Source organism: Crotalus tigris, unplaced genomic scaffold (assembly GCF_016545835.1).
Source record: "Crotalus tigris isolate CLP2741 ecotype Arizona unplaced genomic scaffold, ASM1654583v1 scf7180000018085.976183, whole genome shotgun sequence".
NCBI classification, from domain to species: Eukaryota; Metazoa; Chordata; class Lepidosauria; order Squamata; family Viperidae; genus Crotalus; species Crotalus tigris.
The window spans coordinates 535,513-541,863 of NW_024096816.1; positions in this window are offsets into that span (position 1 = coordinate 535,513).

The window sequence follows — 6,351 nt, forward strand, 5'->3', positions numbered from 1 at the left end:
AATTTGCAGTATTTAAGAATGAAGATCAACTATTTTAATTAGGGGAGCCTTCCTGATAGGTTTATCCTATCATATTCAGTTATCTGGTTGAGGATAAGGGAACTGTGGTCAACGTAACAATAGGCAAGATGGAAAAAATCCCAGGGAATAAAGAATAATCAAAGGAATGAAAGTGAGGCCTTTTTTGCAGAATTGCTGGGTGAGTATCAGAATGTTGTAAAAAGATGAGGTGATCTTTTCCTCTATTTGTAAGTTACAGTTCTTGTTTTCACAGAACAACTGCTCTGGAGGTAAAAGTAAGAAAACCCTGCACAGTGCCATTCAGCTGATAGTTGATAAGTATCATCCATCCAACCATCTATTTCCCTTCAAAAACCTTTCCTTACAGTTCAAGCAGTAACCAAAGGGATCATGTTATCCCCTTATGTGACCTTCTGGCAAGCAAAGTCAATGGGGAAGCTAGATTCAGTTAACAACTGTGCTACAAACTTAAAAACCGCAGTGATTCACTTAAAAACTGTGTCAAGAAAGGTCATAAAATGGGGCAAAACTCACTTAACAACTGTTGCATTTAGCAAAACAAATTTTGGGCTCAATCATAAGTCAAGGAGTGCCTGTATATTTTCTCAGTCTGAGAAATGTTAAATTTCTTTGTCATGCAACCACTGTTTTGTTTATCCCATTTTATAGGCTGAGTAATAAGTTATTACTCTGCTGGTTAGTCATAGGGCATTTTCCCTTCACTGATACCCCTCCTTGAGTAGATGGCAAGCATCAGTATAAAATTAGTTGTCCCTAATACCCAACCCAATTCTTCCTCCCTCATATCTGTTTTGAGTCATTGCTCAGTGGCACTGTCCTGATTATATATGAACATAATGATAAACAAAATGATTGGTTGAGTCCTCTAGCTTTGCTTCCTTTTTCAACATATCACCAGCCATTGAGAAAAACATCTCCCAATTAACACCACTGATGATATAGTCTAGCACTAATTGGGCAATTCTGGCTGCTCAAACTAAGTGGGAGACAGCAAATCGTTTCATTAGTTGGTATAAGGCAAACAATCAAATTCCAAGCAAGAGTGTTTTAAGAAATATCTTAACATTTATCCATTGTGGGATGAAAAGAGTCAAGAGAACCTATATTGATTATAATTTGCAGGATGCCTAAAGAGAAAGAGAAGGTAAGAAAAGGAGGAGAGGAAAACTAGTTTGAAAATCCCAGGATGACAAGCTATCCTAAATAAATAAATGTGGAAAAGTTACCAGAGGTGTCTAAGAAGTTCTTTTCTTCTTCCCTGAAGGAGAAAAATAATATTGCATCAGAAAATTTCTCCTAGTCCTGTCAAGGAAGATGAGACAGCCAAGGAGAGCTTTTGAACAGTCTCTGCTTAGACAGACAGCCTGTATACTTATCCCTGCCTCCTAACATAATTTATTTCACCTAGCATGCTGATTCTAAAAATGGGTAAATTAATGAGATAGATATGCAACTGGGTGACTCCAGAACAACAGGGGAGTGAGTATTGGACCTGCATGAAGAGTGACTGTATTCGGGTTGAGGAACTTTAGCTTGCATTCATTACCACCAAGCCACCTCCTTCTAAATATCTCAGGTATCATAAGTTAGGCCAAAATTACAGAAATATTTGTGAAGCTGAATACATAGCAGCTGCCTTTGATTCCTCTCACATGGAGCAAATAAGTGATTTGGGGGTGGGGAATAGAGAGAAAGAATTCTATACCACTCCATTGCAGTCAAATATATTCTTTTTTATTACATTATGCCAGGGGTAGGGAACTTTGGCTCTTTTATGACTTGTGGACTTCAACTCCCAGAATTCTGAGTATTGAAGTACACAAGTCATAAAAGAGCCAAGGTTCCCCACCCCTGCACTATGCCCATAACTAACAATGGAAAGAGTGAAATCGACAAACTCTGAAGGATTACCTGAATTACAATTCAGACAAATTAATCAGCAATAAGTGACTCCGGATCTTCCTGAACAATTAGAAGAGATTTCATCTATACCTTCAATGGTTACTGTTTTGGAAAAACCAGGCAGGGAAGTCAGAGAAGGGGCTTCTCTATATAGACAAGAATGCACAAAATACAGGTAGTTCTTGTCACATAACCATTTATTCTACTGACTATTCAAGGTAACAATGGCCCTGAAAAAAGTGATTTATGACCATTTTCACACTTACAATATCCCATGGTCACGTGATCAAAATTCAAACACTTAGCAAATGGTTCATATTTATGATGTTGACAATGTCCTGGGGCCTTTTGCGACCTTCTGGCAAGGAAAGTCAATGGGGGAAGCTAGATTCAGTTAACAACCCTGCTACAAACTTAAAAACTGCAGTTATTCACTTAACAACTGCATCAAGAAAGGTCACAAAATGGGACAAAACCCACTTAACTGTCTCATTTAGCAACAGAACTTTGGGCTCAATTGTAGTCATAAGTCAAGGACTGCCTGTATATTTTCTTAGTCTGAGTTCTCACTTTCAGAGGTGAAAAATAATTCAAGATCTTGTGAAGGCTTCCCTTTTTCTGTAAGAGTTTTCAAAAATTGTCCATTGAAAGGTGTCTTCCACTTCTGTTTAAGCCTTTGAGACAAGGACAGCAAAATGGGGGCAGAGAAGGCTAACTGTGGATTAGAGTACAAAAGTGTTTCTGTATCAGCTTGAATCACCTGCTAAACACCCTGGTTCACCCCTCCTCCTGGACACACGAGTTTGCTTCCCACCTAATAGGTGTCATAGCTCGTATTAGCATTTATACAACTGAAGCAGCCTCTGGGTAGTGTTAGAATAGGGGGAAATATTCTTTAAAATTGTTCAGCTTAGAACATCTTAAGTTTGATTCACTTGCAGGCTGAGGACAAGATGAAGGCTACGTTATGGTTGGGGGGAATTGCAGTTGTCAAGGAATGTTAACGCTATGGTTAACTTCAGGTGGGGAAATTGCGAGAGACCATTTAACTTGGGTGTCAAACTCGCAACCTCACGTGACATGTCGCGACGTATTGCGACTTTTTTGCTATTGCCGGCAATGGTGTGGACACGGTTTCACTATGATGCATCCAGCCCACAGGCCGGCAGTTTGACATCCCTGATTTAACTCATCAGGTGTAACCCACTGACCACTTCAATATACAATGTAAAGCACTAATGTGAGCTAACTAGCCTTTTGGTGAAGGGAAATCCATCTCTCATCCACATTTTTCACAGGTGTTATTATCAAATATCTCACATCCTATTTTGCATTCAGTTTTTGCTTCCTGACTCAAGAACCAGGCATTCGCCCCTGTTAAATTTCATTCTGTTCTTCTCTGCCCGTTTCTATAATCCATGAAGATTGCTTTGAATTCTAGAGGATTACCTATCCCATCCAACTTTGTTCAGTTTACAAAAATGATCAGCATTCTCTCCCCAATTTAATAGCTAATAAATACAGGATTGAAATTTGAATCTTGTGAGGTATGGCACAACTTGGGCAAAGTCGACCTTGTTCAGCATACAGTTTATACCAACAGGAAGATTGTTAAAATTATCGAGAAAAACTTCCAACTCCTAGGGTAAAGAAATCCAAGCATTCCTCATGGACATATATTAATTAATCCATTGATTGATTAGCAAACAATTTGGATGCTGCCATTTTCTAATAATCATCTCTGTGAATAGCACTACAAATAACTAAATAATATACACGTACTACATTTCAATTAAAATGTCTTCCCAAAGAAAATAACTAAAAATGTTCACTTGGCTGGGGAAAGCAGCCTTTCAAAATCACACCAGTCTTAAGAAGCCAAAGAACTTCCCCTGATCTGCAAATGCATCAGAAGGAATCATGGGCTGAATTGGGAGTGCATTTAAGCAGGACCATATTGGAGACTGGGACAATCATTATCCTTCTGGGCTCTAAGGGTCCTAGTTTTCTTTATAATTGTGTTTGTAATTGATATATACAGTCCATCTTCTTTTCTTATGCTGTCAGACCAGAATGCTACAGATCTTGTGATATGTCTTGCCCTCATATAGGTTTTACATTACTTCCACCTACTCAATCCATTGTGGGAGGGAAGGAGTTCTGTGTTTTTACACAGCATGAACCAGGTGGGGGAGGTTGAAGTCATGTAAAATCTCCTATATGAGGGCAGGATGTCATTCTCAAGCTGTAGTATATAAAAACTTGAGCCTTTTAATAAAACTTACCGGTAATTTGAAAAGGTGCTACCAGACTCCTGATTTTAGGCTGTCTTCTTACACTACCTATATAGATGGTAATTATCCTTGTAGCACAGAACAGATCTACAGTGACATCTACAGGTTCTATTCATATCCTGTAGTTACATTCAACCATTTTTAAATTAGATACAATAACTGGTTTTTTGTTAGGTGTGGATAAATGAGAGTCCCCAAATAAATATTACAATATACATTGTTGATGGTCTGTTACCATGATCACAAAAGCATATGTTCAAGTAATATCCTCAGTCTCCTAGAGAAAAAGTTCTTTAGATGCCTATCAATTGGTAAAGAACAAGAAAAACTGGATTTACCATGTCAGAGACAATGTTCAGAATCTTCATCAAGCCAATCCCTTTACTGGGTCATTTGAAAATTACAAAAGTATTTGTTGAGTTTCTACAACCTTCCCGTTAAATAAGCTTGTTAAATCATGATGAAGGCATGCGCCTTAACACAGAGCATAGGAATGGTGATGTGCAGTATTCCTAATTCAAGTCCCAAGTACTATTTAGAGGAAATAAAAAGAATTGATCTATGTTTGGCAAATAATTATCTATCTAACCAGATATCTTGGCCTATAGTGGTCATGTATTTCCTGTCAAAAGTATACATCGCTATGACTACACAGGTTAACTTTCTCCCGGTCATGTTGCTTCTAGATAACGGACATTATTGGGAGGATACAATTGGAGCTGCACCACAAGTTTTCTGTCTTAGATGCCTCCACTTTGCTGAAATACTCAGGTAATCAGTGGCTGGAGGAAGTGTCACTACAAATCCATAATAAAATATGAGCTTCATCCAGCTTACATTGTGCTCAGTTCTAAAAACTGAGAGATTTGAGCCAGTTGATTTGTGGATTTTATTCTCTTATTGTCCTATTCAGTTTTTTTAAAAAAAAAATTTACATACCTTAATTGGAGTTAAGGCAAGAGAAGAGGTATAACAAATTCCTGGTTTAGAATAATCATGGAGAGATTATTTAACTTTGTTTTAATGGTTGTCATATTGTTTTTAACAGTTATTGGCTGCACACTGCCCAGTCATGTTTAGTAAGAAATGTGTAGGCGTCTATTGTAAATTTGTTAAATGTATGTGTACATATATGTTTGTATGTGTATGGGTATAAATTTGTTAAATATATGTATGTTCATATGTGTACACACACATACACACACACAAACCATCTGTATATATTTCATCCTACACAATTTCTCTTTTCTTTTCTTTTTCTGAAAAAGGGGGAAAGAAACTAGCAAGCTAGCAGTTAAGGCCAGATAAATTTTTATGCTTAATCCTAGCACTACTAATTGACCTATAAGCCAATTACTGTATTTTTTGTTTTCATTTTTCCACATTTGTATTTATTTTTTCATCATAAACTCAGCATCTTCAAATGCCACTGAAACTTGTATTTAATTGTTCCCCATAGTTAAAATTATTTCCAATTCTGTTATTAGTTCCTAATGTTCATTTCTCAAGAACTGAATAATCCATGACTTCAGTAGTCTCTTGGCTGTAATTCACTTATTTCAAAATTGCTGCACATTTTATTAGAAATGCTATAATTTTTGTTTTCTAAACTATCTCAGAAATGCAAATATTATTTTCAATGGATTTGTCTGCCTTACTAACCTGTTCATGTTTACTATTAATTTATTTTTCATTTTTCTACTAACACCCTCACAGCGTAATTCCAATTTCACTTATTTGTATCTGGAACTGTATCACTTGTTTAATGAACACATTCCTATTTTTCAGAATGTTGTCTATGGTCTTTTGGAGTGTGAAATTTTACTTATACAACCATGGTTTAATCCTACATATTAATGGAGAATATCTGTAGCAATAATTTGTGACTACTGACTTCACTTTGAAATTCTATATGCAAGATAGCTGTTTTCATTTGCGCTTCCCATTTCCCTTTTTCCAATGAAGTTCTTTTTACAGCCAGCTATTTATCTATACAGTATTGTTTTCAAAGTGGATTTCTCCTCATGTGCAAGGCTGCATAAAACTGAACTACTACTCCTCTTGACTCAAGATTGCCATAAGCTGTATTAAATAGGGCAATACATTGCTTCAC